Consider the following 16,656-nt stretch of genomic DNA (forward strand, 5'->3'; position numbering starts at 1 on the left):
TGGTGCACTCATACTACGCTTCTGCACATGTTTTGTGCAGATCCTGGTACATCCTATTTAGTGGCAATAGGGCAATTGCCGCTAATGAAATATTTAAGCTGAAATATTAGCGGCACATGACCATTAGCCAGTAAAAGATATTCTTTTACCGACAATAAAAAAATATTGCCACTAATTGATTAATTGTTTTTCTTTTTACTATTTTACCTTTCCTCCGTATAAAAAAAATTATTTCTCTCCAATTTTTTTGGACAAGAAATTACATTCCCTCCAATTAGAAAAACATATTTCCTTTAATCAAAAGGAAACCTAAGGACGGTCTCTTGAAAACATATTCCCATTGACTGAAAGGGAAACTGAAACAAAACCAAACAATATCGCTACCACAGTCTCGCTCTGCCACGGTCTTCGGCCATCCCCAAGTAATTTTTCTTCTTAACCTGTAGGTTTCTTCCAATCAATTTACAGTTGATTTTGGGTTGATGCTGTTCAATAATGCTCAATCTTTGCTGTCAATCTTCTCCCTCTTATCCATATCCAATTTCTCTTTTCGTGTAGGTTTCAAGATTGTTGCAGAAATCATTCTTCTCCTTCACTTTCTTGTCTTTAGCGTCAAAAAATTCTGTTTACCAGGTACCAATTTATGATTTTTTTATGTCTAATTATGGCATTTTAGGATTTGTGAAAGTATAGGTTTTTTGGTGTTTGCTAAGTCGTTTGTGATATTTGGCTGCTATTAGATTAATGGTCGATTAATTGAATTGATTCCTCCTCCGTTCCTCTATTGTTGTCAAGGTTTTTAACATGGACACTCCACCATATTTCACTTCTGTCCGCGGAATATGAATATTTTTGTCGTAATCTACGTTAAAAAGGAGAAGGAAGGAATATGAGTATGTATCATGTTATATATATATATATATTTAACTGAAGTCAGAAGAGTAGTATTTATATTTGAATCTGCTAAAAGTTTGATTTCTAATCTTATTCATTATCTTTTCCTCAAGCTGGTGGTTGTTAATTCATTTTGCCAAGTGTAACATTCTATCAGCATCATCACCTATCTCTATTCTTGAGATTTATACATATTTTCTAGCTAGCACTTAATGTTTGACATACTAAATATATATCTTTTTCCTTTGGAGACAAAACCTTAAGTCATTTAACTCGAGGTCTTTATCCTTTGACCCCTTTTTGACTTGAGGTCTCAGCATTTCTTTAACAGAAGCATATTTCTTTGTTGTAGCTAATATTATTGTTTGTCTGTTATTACTGAAATCCACACACTCAAAACTGCTGCTGGCGTATTATGTCTTTGCTCATTTTATGTTTTCTAAGGCTACTGTAATTTTTCTGATTTTCAAAAAAAATTTAAGTGTCGTTAATGCATATTGATGTTTTAATTGAATATATATACAATTTTTTCCATAATTCATGTTGTCCACTAAGAACAAAACTTCGCTGCTCAATATTTTGCCATATCTCTCTTGGTGAGTACCATCTGGTTATTCACTTATTTTTAGGTGTGATTTAAAGTTGCTAAAGATTGTTGTAAGCTCTTTTATACAATTTTGCACACATTGGCTATCTTTGAGGACTTAATATTCTGAACATATGGTGTGTTCTTCTGATTCTAATTTCAGTTTGCTCTCACTATAGCTCCTCTCCATTGGGCCGTCCTTTGCATTTCTGAAAATCTGGCCATTTTATTAGAAATTGCATATTGCTTATGTGGAAACCATGAAATTCAATTGTTCCAAAACGCTAGCCATTTTTGTTTGAAATTGTATATCGTTCCCTTAGATGGGAAAACCATGAAATAGGAAAAGTTACTCACTAATGCAGCTTAAACGTGCAAAATCTTTATAATATATAGCTATTTGCCTTTTGTTTAGTTTTTATCTCCTTTAAGCCTATAGTTCCATGGGCTTATCTTAGCTGCCACATTACGGTGATTTGGAAGTTCCTTCGTGGGCTTGATTTTATCATTTACATCTTTTAGTTGGTCTACTTATTATGAACATTATGCCAGAAAGCTGAGTAGCTGCTTTCAGGCTTGAAATTTGATAACTAGTCCAAATTATAGTGTCTTTAAAGGTCATATATACATTCACTATTTAATCGAAGATAACCACTTACCTGTTGGCATATATTTAGTGTTGAAACATATATTGTTTTTGCTTTCTGTTGTTTTATCATGATACTATTATTTAATAGATTTGTATGCTTAACCATATAAGTTTTTGCTTTCTCTGGTGTTTAACCATATAAGTCTTTGCTATTTGATGACTTTCGATTCTTCCATTCTAGGTAATTCGGAGCCAAGAAAGGTTCATGGGCTTACTTTACTGAAAGATATTTGGAAGCCTCCTCCGGAAAATATAGTTAATGTGCCGTTTAATAATCGTAACCACGCTATTGGGGAAAAAGGTCTGAAACCTATCTAGCTTTCTAGGAAGTATTGCGAGAACTCGAGAACTAACACCTCTACATGTAAATGATTGGAGAAATTTTGACAAGGAGGAAAATAAAAAATTGGTGGATTTTGTGAGGGTATGTAGTAGTTCTTCTTCTTATTATTATTATTGTTATTGTTATTATTATTATATGAACCAGCTCAATCTTTTATACATGATATTTTCTTCTAAATGTTGACTTTATTTTTTCAGATGAAGTTTCCTATCCCAAAACGGAGAGAAGCTTATGTCTCAAAGTCACTAGAAAATAAATGAAAATATTACAAGTGCGATTTAAAAGTAGAGTATATGCGAAAATATAAGACTAGAATAATAGACCAAGTCGCATACCAAGAGATCAATGGAGTGATCTTGTCTCTTATTAGCTTTCGGATAAAGCTAAGGTATCAACAAATCTTTAAAACAACCCTAATTGATTATTTTCACTGTTTTGATTTTAGTTATGCTTAATTTTTATTTATAATTTGTAAGATATTGTAACGACCCGGCCTATCGTTTTGAGAGTTATAGCCTCATTTCCTCCATCTATGTTTCTTTATGTATTGTTCAGTTGTGTTGAGTTGTATCAAGTTGGTAGGTTTGGGTTCGGAGTAGTTTTGGAGTGAAATGAACAATTAGTCTCTTAGTTAGAAAGTTAAGTTAGAAAAGTCCGATCGAAAATTGACTTATGAGTAAACGAATTCGGATTTGGAATTTTATGATTCTATTAGCTTCGTTGGGTGATTTTAGACTTAGGAGTGTGTCCGAAATATAATTTGGAGGTTCGTGGTAGAATTATGCTTGAATTGGCGAAAGTTGAAAGTTTAGAAATTCATAGGCTTGAATTCGAGGTTGATTTGGTGTTTTGGTGTTGTTTTGGGTGTTCTGGAGGTTCAACTAAGTTTGAGTAGTGATATATAACTTGTTAAAATTATTGGTTGAGGTCCCGAGGACCTCGGGTGAGTTTTAGATAGGTTTGGGTTGTGTTGCGCTCATTTTTCTTATGTTTCGACGCCGTTTTTTCAAGCATAAATGATATCATATTGAATAAATGAGCTCCGATTTCTTTTTTGATTGAAGCATTAGATCCGTATCGTAATTACGGATCCGTAACAAAAATAATCGTCCAATTTGGATAGCGTATGGGAATTTTATGGCTATTTTACTAAAAATTAGGTTGCCACATTTTTCAAAGTAATTACGAAATTGCCATTATAAGCGTATATAAAAATCTGCACTATTTGCAAATATTAAAACCTACATATCTCATTCATTATAAGGTCAAATTGAGTGATTCAAAAGCCTAACTTGACCAGAAATTTACAAGGAGTCCATTGGAGGCATAAAATGCGAGTTTCGGGATCATTTGGCATGAGAAACAAGGAAGAATAACTGGCAAAAAAATATATAAAATAAGGGTTTGTTCATTCGATCATATTTTGAGTTGGGGAGCTCGGATTTGGGTGATTTTGGAGGCGATTTTCACTATATGGATTGGGGTAAGTTTTCTCTACTCAGCTTTGGTTATATTTCATGAATCCATCATCGCTTTTGAGATTTGATTGATGATTTCAAAGTGAAATTGAGGGAGTTAGGGTTTGGGTTTTGGAGAGTTTTAAGTGAGGATGTGAGGGACCAAACTGTCACGACCCAATTTGCCCTCCGTGAACCATCGTGACGGCCCCTAATCTCTACGACTAGGTAAGCCTAAATTGCGGAAGAAAACAAAAAAATTGCGGAAGTAAAACAATTTAAAACAGGAATAAAGTAATAATAGTGTTTAAATGTGCCACTCGGCATACACCATGTTTAAATCTCAATACCAATACGTAAATCCAAGACCCGGAAACCCACAAATCACAAGCTAAGATCAATACTACATAGCTCTAACTCCGGAATGTCTAATAAGAACAGAAAAATACAAAAGGGCTAAATACTAAAAGCAGGAATAGAAAGGGACTTCTCGGTCTATGGACACGGTAGATGTACCTCGAAGTCTCTAGAGCAGTCTCCTCCTCAAGGATGATAGGCTTGAGTAGCGGTACTTGGATCTGCACATGAAAAACATGGGCAGAAGGGGCATGAGTACACCACAACGGTACTCAGTAAATGCCAAGCCTAACCTCGGTTGGGTAGTGATGAGGAAAGGTTAGGGCCCTACTGAGGTTAAATAAATATAAAGATGATATGATAAGGTAAGCAGTACAATTAAAAATCTACAGTAAGGATCTATACAGGTTAATAAGAGTACAATAACGGAAACAAAAATAAAGGCAAACACCAGGAAATACCACTCATAACCCGGATGATAGCTAGGGATCTCTTGGTATCCCGAGGATCTCTTGGTATTCTCAGTTATATGCTAGGGATCTCTTAGTGTCCCGAGGATCTCTTGGTATCCTCAATATAAGTTAGGGATCTCTTGGTATCCCGAAGATCTCTTGGTATCCTCAATATACGTGTCGAAGATCTCTTGGTACCCCGAGGATCTCTTGGTATCCTCAATTATATGCTAGGGATCTCTTAGTATCCCGAGGATCTCTTGGTATCCTCAATAAACGTGTCACTGATCTCTTGGTATCCCACACCTCAGTTCAGATCATAAATACGTACAGGAGATATCCCGGGATGTCGTCCCGTAATTCCAAGTAAAAACACACATTAGCAACACAAGAATACCCAATTAAGCTAAATTTCGTACCAAGTAAACAATTAATTCTAGCCTAACATGCTTCACATAATGCAATTAAGGCAGTTTAGGGAAATAAGCAATTAAGTCAACTAAACATGTTTTCCTAAACTAGCAACAGGCTAAATACGCAAGTAGAATAAAACAGGAAAAAGAACTCAATTGAAATACTTAAGGAAAAAACGGATTTTCAACAATTAGCTCAAGTACTCACTCGTCACCTCACGTACAAGGCGTTTCAATTATCAAATATATCATATCCTAAGGGGAAGGTCCCCTACACAAGGTTAGACAAGTCACTTACCTCGAACCAACTCAAAATCAACCCGACACCACGTCTTTGCCATGAGTACTCGACTCCGAATGACCCAAATCTATTCAATTCAATTGCATAATGTAAATAACGCTTCAAGTAACTGATTCTATAATTAAAGTCTAAGATAATACTCGAAATTATGTAAAATGACCAAAATGCCCCTTGGGCCCACATCTCGGAATCAGGTAAAATTTATAGTTTCGGAATTCTCACACTCTCACGAGTATAACCATTACAAAATTATTCAAATCCGATGTCAAATCCCCAATTAAAACTCAATTTCTTGGTCTAAGAACTTATCCCCAATTTTCATACAAATTCCGAAATTAAAGGTTGAATTCATGTTTAGATTAATGGGTTACAAACAAAAAGAAGTCTAGAATTGTTACCCAATCGATATCTCTGAAAATCCCTCAAAATCTCGCTCAAATCCGAGCTCCCAAGCTTAAGTTTTGATAAAAATGACTAAACCCTCGATTTTGAAATCTTATATCTGCCCAGGCGCGTTCTCCTTCGCGAACGCAAGGCTACTATCGCGAACGCGATGCACAAAAGTCCTGCTGGCCAAATTTCTCTTTCGCAAACGCGAGGTCCATTCGCGGACGCGTAGCTTACACAGGCAGAACCCATCCGAACGCGAGGACCATGTCACGAACGCGAAGACCAACGGGTCTTTACTTTCACAAACACAAAGCACATTTCAGCTGCTTCACCTAGATGCTCTACGCGAACGCGATGAATGTTTTCTCTGCAACACAACAACAGAAAATCTGTTGTCTTTCCAAGTCCAAAAGTGGTACGTTGAGCATCCGAAACACCCCCGAGGCCCCCAGGACCTCAACCAAACCTGCCAACCTATCCTAAAACATCATTCAAACTTGTTCCAACCTTCGAAATGCTCAAAACAACATCAAAACACCTATTTTCATCGGATTCAAGCCTAAAAATTCCAAATACTCTAAAAATACGCTTTCGATCAAAAATTCTATCAAACCTTGTCCAAATGACCTAAAATTTTGCACGCACGTCACATTAAACACTACGGAACTACTCCAACTTCCGGAATTCCATTCCGACCCTCGGATCAAAATCTCACTAGCGAACCGGAAACTTCAAAAATTCAACTTTCGGCATTTCAAGCCTATATTAGCTACGGACCTCCAAAACACAATCCGAACATACTCCTAACCCCGAAATCACCCAACAGAGCTAACAGAACCATCAAATTTCCATTCCGAGGCCGTCTTCACACTATTCCGACTATGGCCAACTTTCCAACACTTAAGCTCTCAGTTAGGGACTAAATGTCCCATAACTCTCCGAAACTCAAAACCGAACATCCCGACAAATCAAAATAGCAAAAATAAACTTGGGGAAAGCAGTTAATAGGGGATCGAGGCGTTAATTATTAAGACTACCGGCCGGGTCGCCATATCCTCCTACACTTAAACATTCATTCGTCCTTGAACGAGCATAGAGACATACCTGAAGTAGTGAAACGATGAGGGTAATGGATGCACATTTCCTGCTCGATCTCCCAGGTCGCCTACTCGACCAGATGGCCCCGCCACTGAACCTTTACTGAATCAATGTTCTTTGACCTCAACTTTCTAACCTACCTGTCCAATATTGCCACTGGCTCCTCAACATAAGATAGATCCTTGTTCAACTGGACTGAACTGAAATCCAACACGTGCGATGGATCACCGTGATACCTCCGGACCATCGAAACATAGAATACTCGATGAACTCCGGCCAAGCTGGGAGGTAAGGCAAGCTCATAAGCAACCTCCACAACATGCCTCAATATCTCAAAAGGGCCAATAAATCTCGGACTTAACTTTTCTTTTTTCCCGAATCTCATAACGCCTTTCATAGGCGAAACCCGAAGCAGAACCCGCTCTCCAACCATATAGGAAACATCACGAACCTTCCGGTCCGCGTAACTCTTCTGTCTGGACAGGGCTGTACGGAGTCTATCCTGAATCACCTTAACCTTCTCCAAAGCATCCTAAACCAGGTCTGTGCCAAACAATCTAGCCTCATTCAGCTCAATCCAACCCACCGGGGATCTACACCGTCTCCCATACAAAGCCTCATACGATTCCAGCTGAATGTTGGACTGATAGCTGTTGTTGTAAGCAAACTCCGCCAATTGCAGGAACTGATCCCAAGACCCTCCAAACTCAATCACACACGCACGGAGCATATCCTCAAGAATCTGAATAGTGCGCTCGGACTATCCGTCCGTCTGAGGGTGAAATGTTGTACTCAACTCCACCCGAGTACCCAACTCATGCTAAACGACCCTCCAGAACCGTGACGTGAACTGAGTACCTCTATCTGAAATGATGGACACTGGAATACCATGTAGACGAATAATCTCCCGGATATAAATCTCCGCCAACCGCTCCAAGGAATAAGTAGTACACACAAGAATGAAATGAGCAGACTTGATCAGCCGATCCATAATCACCCAAATAGCATCAAACTTCCTCAAAGTCTGTGGGAGCCCAACTACAAAGTCCATGGTGATCTGCTCCCACTTCCATTCCAGGATCTCCATCTGCTGAAGCAACCCACCTGGTATCTAGTGCTCATACTTTACTTGCTGATAGTTGAGACACCGATCTACGAATCTAACTATATCTTTCTTCATCCACCTCCATCAGTAGTACTGTCTCAAATCCTGATACATCTTCGCGGCACCCCGATGGATGGAATACCGCGGACTATGGGCCTCCTATAGAATCAACTCTCGAAACCCATCAACATTGGGTACAAAAATCCGACCCTTCATCCTTAATACCCTATTATCACCAATAGTCACATCTCTAGCATCACAGTGCTGAACTTTGTCCTTGAGGACAAGAAAATGAGAGTCATCATACTGCCTCTCCCTAATACGATCAAATAAGGAAGACCGAGAAATCATGCAAGCTAGAACCCGACTGGGTTCTGAAAGATCCAATCTCACAAACTGGCTGGTTAAGGCTTGAACATCCATCGCCATAGGCCTCTCCGATGCTGGTAAATATGCCAAACTCCCCAAACTCTCTGCCCGGCAACTCAAGGCATCAGCCACTACATTGGCCTTGCCCAGGTGATACAAAATGGTGATATCATAGTCCTTCAACAACTCTAACCACCTCCTCTGGCGCAAATTTAGATCCTTTTTCTTAAAAAGGTGCTGCAAGCTCCGATTGTCAATATAATCTCACAAGGCACACAATATAAATAATGGTGCAAAATCTTCAGGGCCTGAACAATGGAAGCTAACTCAAGGTCATGAACAGGGTAGTTCTTCTCATGTACCTTCAATTGTCTGGATGCGTAGGCAATCACCCTATCGTCCTACATCAACACCGCTCCAAGGCCAACCCTCGAGGCATCACAATAGACTATATAAGACCCCGAACCTATAGGCAGTTTCAAAATTTGGGTTGTGATCAAAGCTGTCTTGAGCTTCTGAAAGCTCGCCTCACACTCCTCTGTCCATTGGAACGGAGCACCCTTCTGGGTCAACCTGGTCATAAGGGCTGCAATCGATGAAAACCCCCTACAAAACGATAGTAGTATCCCGCCAAACCAAAGAAACTATGGATATCGGTAGCTGAGGATGGTCTGGGCCAACTCTGCATGGCCTCTATCTTCTTCGGATCCACCTGAATACCCTCACTCGATACCACGTGGCCTAGAAATGCCACTGAATCTAACCAAAACTCACATTTCGAGAACTTAGCATATAACTTCTTCTTTCTCAAAGTCTGAAGCACAGCCCTCAGGTGTTGCTCATGAACTTCCCGACTCCGAGAATACACTAGAATATCATCAATACAGACAATGACGAGCGAGTCAAAATACGGCCAGAACACACTGTGCATCAAATGCATAAAGGTTGTTGGGGCATTAGTCAACCCAAATGACATAACAAGGAACTCGTAATGACCATACCGAGTCCTGAAAGCAGTCTTGGGATATTTGGCTCTCGAATCTTCAACTGATGATAACCTGAGCGCAAATCAATCTTAGAAAACACCCGTGCACCCTAAAGCTGGTCAAACAGATCATCAATACGAGGCAAAGGATAATGGTTCTCCACTGTAACCTTGTTCAACTTGCGATAATCAATGCACATACGCATGGAACCATCATTCTTCTTCATAAACAAGACAGGAGCATCCCAAGGTGATACGCTGGGCCGAATAAAACCCTTATCAAGAAATTCCTATAACTGATCCTTCAACTCCTTCAACTCAAGAGGAGCCACACGATACGGGGGAATAGAAATGGGCTGAGTGCCCCGCAGCAGATCAATGCCAAAATCAATATCTCTATTAGGCGGCATGCCTGGAAGATCAGCTGGAAACACATCGAAAAAATCTCGTACTACTAGGACTGAATCAACTGAAGGGGTATCAACACTGACATCTCTCACATAATCTAAGTACGCATCACACCCCTTCTCAACCATATGCTGAGCTTTAAGAAAAGAAATAACTCTACTGGGAGTGTGATATAAAGTACCCCTCCACTCAACATGCGGTACACCTGGCATAGCCAGCATCACGGTTTTGGCATGACAATCAAGAATAGCATAATGGGGAGACAACCAGTCCATGCCCAAGATAATGTCAAAATCTACCATGTTGAGTAACAATAAATTGGCTCTGGTCTCAAAACCACTAAGAGCAACCAAACACGACCAATAAACGTGGTCCACAACAAGAGAATCTCCCACATGAGTAGAAACATAAACAGGTGAACTCAAAGAATCCCGAGATACACCCAAATGCGTAGCAAAATAAGAAGATACATAAGAGTAAGTAGAGCCTGGATCGAATAGAACCGATGCATCTCTGTGGCAAACCAATATAATACCTATGATGACAGAATCGGAGGCTACAGCCTCGGTACGGGCAGGAAGGGCATAGTATCTGGCCTGGCCTCCCCCTCTAGGGCGACCTCTACCTCCCCAACCTCCACCTCTGGCTGGCTGAGCAGGTGGGGTAGCAACTGGAGCTATAATCATAGCCTGAGAACTCTATGGAGCACATTGTGACTAAGAAGTCTCTGGAGGTGCACTCTTCCCAGGTCTAGGGCAATCCCTCACCATGTGGCATGTGTCTCCACACTCAAAACAAGCTCTAGGAGGACGTGGCAGCTGTGACTGGCTTAGACCAGGTCTGCTGGACTGACCTCTGAAAGCACCCCGCGCAGGAGGCTCGCTAGAAACCGGAGGTGCATAATAAGGCTCCTGATGCCTAAGAGGAGCTGGAGCACTACTGGCTGCTGGAAGAGCTGAATGAATAGGACGACTCATATAACCCCTACCATGACGACCTGCATCTGGGGTACGGGCACCAGAATAATGGCCCGACTCTCGAGACCTCTTGGCCTCCCTCTCCTCTCTTTCCCTAGCATGCATACCCTCAATCCTCCTAGAAATGCTCACCACCTGCTGATAAGAAATATCCATCTCCAACTCACGAGCCATGCTAGACTTGATGCTGAGAATAAGGCCCTCAATAAACCGGCGAACTCTCTCGCGAATAGTAGAAACCAAGGCTGGTGCATGCCTAGCCAAACTGGTGTAATGGACAGCATACTCTGAGATAGTCATAGTACCTTGGCGCAAATGCTCAAACTCTATGTGTCATGCGTCCTTAAGGCTCTAAGGAACATACTCTCTCAGGAACAGATTTGAAAACCGAGTCCAAGTCAATGAAGCAGCCTCATCCGGACTGTCTAACTCATAGGTGCGCCACCACTCATAGGCGGCTCCTCGAAGCTGGAAATTAGTGAAAGAAACCCCGCTCGATCCTGATATACCCATGGTACGGAGAATGTGGTAGCTCTCATCTAGAAATTCCAGAGCATCCTCCGATGCTAGACCGCTGAATATAGGAGGCTTGTACTTTTTGAACCTCTCAAGCCTCAGCTGGTCCTCCTCGGAAACTGCTGCCCTGTCCTCGGGCTGAATTGGCACTGCAGGCGGTCCAGGAATAATCTCAAGGACCTGCTCAACATGCACTCGCTACTCAGGAGTGCGGGTGGCGAGAGTCTATGCTCCTCCCCAGGCCTGAGATGTGGCTGCAGCAAGGGGAAGCAACCCTACCTGAGCCAAGGTGGTGAACATGCTCATGAACTCCGCCAAATCTCCTGAAGGGCTAGAGTAGTAGTAGCAGTAGGCGTATCAGGTGCCTAGACTCCAACTGGAACTGCGAATGGTACCTCTGCGGCAGCTCGCGCAGGTGCTCTGGCTGCACCACGTGCGCGTCCTCAGCCTCTATCCAGCTCCGGCCTCTGACAGTTGCAGTAGGGGGCACGGGTGCCTGATCATCTTGGGTAGCACGTGTCCTCACCATCTGCAAGAGAATAGAAGACAGAAGTTTAGAATTGTGATGTCAAAATATCGCAAGACAAGGAATCAAATAAAGTGGAAATTTTCCTAACAGTTACATAGCCTCTCATATGGATTGGGGTAAGTGTTCTCTACTCAGCTTTGGTTATATTTCATGAATCCATCATTGTTTTTGGGATTTGATTGATGATTTCAAAGTGAAATTGAGGGAGTTAGGGTTTGTGTTTTGGAGAGTTTTAAGTGAGTATTTGAGGGACCAAACTATCACGACCCCGGTTCACCCTCCATGAACCATCATGACGGCACCTAGTCTCTATGACTAGTTAAGCCTAAATTGTAGAAGAAAAACCAAAATTAGCGGAAGTAAAACAATTTAAAACAGGAATAAAGTAATAATAGTGTTTAAATGTGCTCCTCGGCATACATCGTGTTTAACTCTCAATACCAATACGTAAATCCAAGACCCGGAAACCTATGAATCACAAGCTAAGATCAATACTACATAGCTCTAACTCCGGAATGTCTAATAAGAACAGAAAAATAAAGAAGAGCAAAATACTAAAAGCAGGAATAGAAAGGGACTTCTCGGTCTGCGGACGCGGCAGATGTACCTCGAAGTTTCTAGAGCAGTCGCCTCCTCAAGGATGATAGGCTTGAGTAGCGGTACCTAGATCTGCACATGAAAAACATGCGCAGAAGGGGCATGAGTACACCACAACGGTACTCAGTAAGTGCCAAGCGTAACCTTGGTTGGGTAGTGACGAGGAAAGGTCAGGGCCCTACTGAGATTAAATAAATATAAAGATGACAGGATAAGGTAAGCAGTACAATTGAAAATCTACAGTAAGGATCTATAAAGGTTAATAAGAGTACAATAACAGAAACAAAAATAAAGGCAAACACTAGGAAATACAACTCATAACCAGGATGATAGCCGGAGATCTCTTGGTATCCCGAGGATCTCTTGGTATCCTCAATATATGTTAGGGATCTCTTGGTATCCCAAGGATCTCTTGGTATCCTCAATATACGTGTCAGGGATCTCTTGGTATCCCGAGGATCTCTTGGTATCCTCAATTATATGCTAGGGATCTCTTAGTATCCCAAGGATCTCTTGGTATCTTCAATATATGTGCCAGGGATCTCTTGGTATCCCGCACCTCAATTCAGATCATAAATACGTACAGGGGATCTCCCGGGATGCCGACCCATAGTTCCAAAGTAAAAACACACAGTAGCCTAACATTCTTCAAGCTAAATAGGTAATTAAGCTAAATTCCGTACTAAATTAAGCTAAATTTCGTACCACGTAAACAATTAATTCGAGCCTAACATTCTTCAAGTAATGCAATTAAGGCATTTTAGGCAAATAGGTAATTAAGTCAACTAAACATGCTTTCCTAAACTAGCAACATGCTAAATACGCAAGTAGAATAAAACAGAAAAAAGAACTCAATTGAAATACTTAAGGAAAAACGGATTTTCAACAATTAGCTCAAGTACAAGGCGTTTCAATTATCAAATATATCATATCCTAAGGAGAAGGTCCTCTACACAAAGTTAGACAAACCACTTACCTCAAACCAGCTCAAAATCAACCCGACACCACGTCTTTGCCACGAGTACTCGATTCTGAATGACCCAAATCTATTCAATTCAATTACATAATGTAAATAACGCTTCAAGTAACTGATTCTACAATTAAAGTCTAAGCTAATACGCGAAATTATGTAAAACGGCCAAAATGCCCCTCACGCCCACATCTCGGAATCGGGTAAAATTTATAGTTTCAGAATTCTAACACTCTCACGAGTCTAAGCATACCAAAATTATCAAATTCCGATGTCAAATCCCCAATCAAAACTCAATTTCTTGGTCTAAGAACTTTTCCAAATTTTCATACAAATTCCGAAATTAAAGGATGAATTTATATTTAGATTAATGGGTTCCAAGCAAAAAGGAGTCTAGAATCGTTACCCAATCATATCTCTGAAAATCCCTCAAAATATCACTAAATCCGAGCTCTCAAGCTTAAGTTTTGATAAAAATGGCTAAACCTTCGATTTTGAAATCTTATATCTGCCCAGGCGCGTTTTCCTTCGCGAATGCGAGGCTGTTATCGCGAACGCAATGCACAAAAGTCCTGCTGGCCAACTTCCTCTTTCGCGAATGCGAGGTCCACTCGCAAACGCGCAGCTTACACCGGTAGACCCTATGCAAACGCGAGGACCATGTCGCGAACGTGAAGACCAACGGGTCCTTACCTCCGCGAACGCGGGAAAGCATCGCGAACGCGAAGCACATTTCAGTTGCTTCACCCAAATTCTCTACGCGAATGCGAGACCCTCTCGCGAACGCGATGAATGTTTTCTCTACAACACAATAGCAGAAAATTTGTTGTCTTTCCAAGTCCAAAAGTGGTCCGTTGAGCATCCGAAACACCCCCGAGGCCCCCGGGACCTCAACCAAACCTATCAGCCAATCCTAAAACATCATTCAAACTTATTCCAACCTTCGGAATACTCAAAACAACATCAAAACACCTATTTTTCATCGGATTCAAGCCTTTGAATTCCAAAAACTCTAAAAATATGCTTTCGATCAAAAAGTCTATCAAACCTCGTCCGAATGACCTGAAATTTTGCACGCACATCACATTAAACACTACGGAGCTACTCCAACTTCCGGAATTCCATTCCGACCCTCGGATCAAAATCTCACTATCGAACCGGAAACTTTAAAAATTCAACTTTCGGCATTTCAGGCCTAAATTAGCTACGGACCTCCAAAATACAATCCGAACACGCTCCTAACCCCGAAATCACCCAACAAAGCTAACAGAACCATCGGATTTCTATTCCGAGGCCGTCTTCACACTGTTCTGACTATGGCCAACTTTCCAACACTTAAGCTCTTATTTAGGGACTAAGTGTCTCATAACTCTCCAAAACTCAAAACCGAACATCCCAGCAAATCAAAATAGCAGAAACAAACTTGGGAAAAATAGTTAATAGGGGATCGGGGCGTTAATTCTTAAGACGATCGGCCGGGTCGTCACACAAACGGAGTCCGATTTTGATAAATTTTATATGGTTAGACTCGGGAGAGAACAAGGTTTATGATTTTGCCATTTTTTACTAATTCCGAGACGTGGGCCCGGGGCAGAATTTTGGCCGATTTTGAATTTTTGGCATATTTTGTAGTTTTTATTGTGGAATTCAATTCTTTAGCACATGGTGATGCTATTAATCTGGTCATGGTTAGATTCGGAGCTTTGGAAGACCAAGTCCAGAGATGAGGGCATCCCGGAGTAGGATTTTATGCGATTGAGGTAAGTAACAGTTTTAACTCTGGCTTTGAGGGTATAAACTCGGAGAAATTGATATCATGTGATTGTTTGTGGGTGATACCCACGCTAGGTGACATGTGTGTGGGTGTGCACCGCGAGGGATTGAGACTTAGTCCATCCCGTGAGGCTATAAAGCCTAATGGTTGTTATCTGTGGTTATGTGTTTACTTGTTGTTGAACTTGTTTGCCTTCATATTAGGGATCATGCTTAGGCTTTATTCATGCTCACATTATTTGTACTTTGTCATAGAAATTATTGTACATGTTTACCTCAGTCTCTATATTTGTTAATATGGTATGATACTTGATGTGGGTTGTATCCCCTTATTTGTTGATGATTGAGTGAGGTCGAGGGCCTGATTGTGAGGATATTGATACCATAGAGCGTGAGTTGTCCGCGTAGCACGTGAGTTGACCGTGCGGGTCCAGGTATTGATACCATAGCGCGTGAGTTATCCGCATAGCACGTGAGTTGATCGTGCGGATCCAGATATTGATATGGTAGTACATGAGTTTTCCGTGCTTAGCACTTGTGCTTTGGGAGCCCCTCCAGAGTCTGTACACACCCCCAATGAGCGCAGAGTGTTGAGTGTATTGAGTGTTGAGTGTTGAGTGCTGAGTATGAGTGCTGAGTGATGGAGTGACATTGATGTGAAGTTGCATTTACTTTTGTTGTTGTTGCATTTATCTGCTAAATTTCTTTGTGGTATTTACTGAGTTATGGAATTTACCTATTTATTCATGTTTATTTTTTTAAAATTGTAAAAATAAATAATTGGACAGTTTTACTTAGCTCGTCACTACTGCACAGTTCCTTAGTTATTTCTGTTACTACTGAGGTGGTTGTACTCATACTACACCCTGCACTTTATGTGCAGATCCAGGTAAGTTAGAGTGCGACAATCATTCAGTTAAGGTCGGCTATATTTGGAGACTGCAAGGTAGCTGCTAGCGTTCACAGGACCTTGTTACTCATTTTGCCATTTCTTCTTTTGAACAGTTAAACAGTTTACATATCTTAGTTTATAGTTTTGGAAGCTCATGACTTAGTGACACCCTGATATTTGGGACTTGTTTCCGTATTTTTCTATATTATATTTAGAGTTGATTTAGTTTATGAAAAATTTAAATGTTGAAATATTTTATTAATATCATATAATTGAATTAGTAGTAGTGTTTTGGGAAATAGGCTTGCTTTGTAACACGATAGGCGCCATCACGACATGGTTAGATTTTGGGTCGTGACAAGTTGGTATCAGAGCCTAGGTTACATAGGTCTCACGAGTCATGAGCGGGTTTAGTATAGTCTTGCATATCGATACGGAGACGTCTGTACTTATCTTCGAGAGGCTGTAGAACCCTTAGGAAAAATTCACCTTCTTGAATTCTTATCGTGCTATATTGATTCAGCTTGAAGTGTAACTCTTTGAATTCCTTCCACGCATTCATATGTGCACATGAGTGCTCGGTATCAGTTTTGCA

At 40.8% G+C, this 16,656-nt stretch overlaps 1 long non-coding RNA gene across 1 annotated transcript; it reads left to right on the forward strand.

The window, feature by feature from the left end:
- Positions 1–298: 298 nt before the first annotated feature.
- LOC142181495 (uncharacterized) lies at positions 299–2,611 on the forward strand. Its single transcript, XR_012710157.1, has 3 exons — positions 299–422; positions 559–633; positions 2,311–2,611. It is a non-coding gene; the product is annotated as an uncharacterized LOC142181495 (long non-coding RNA).
- The last annotated feature ends 14,045 nt before the right edge of the window (positions 2,612–16,656 follow it).

Source organism: Nicotiana tabacum, chromosome 6 (genome assembly GCF_000715075.1).
Source record: "Nicotiana tabacum cultivar K326 chromosome 6, ASM71507v2, whole genome shotgun sequence".
Classification (NCBI taxonomy): Eukaryota; Viridiplantae; Streptophyta; class Magnoliopsida; order Solanales; family Solanaceae; genus Nicotiana; species Nicotiana tabacum.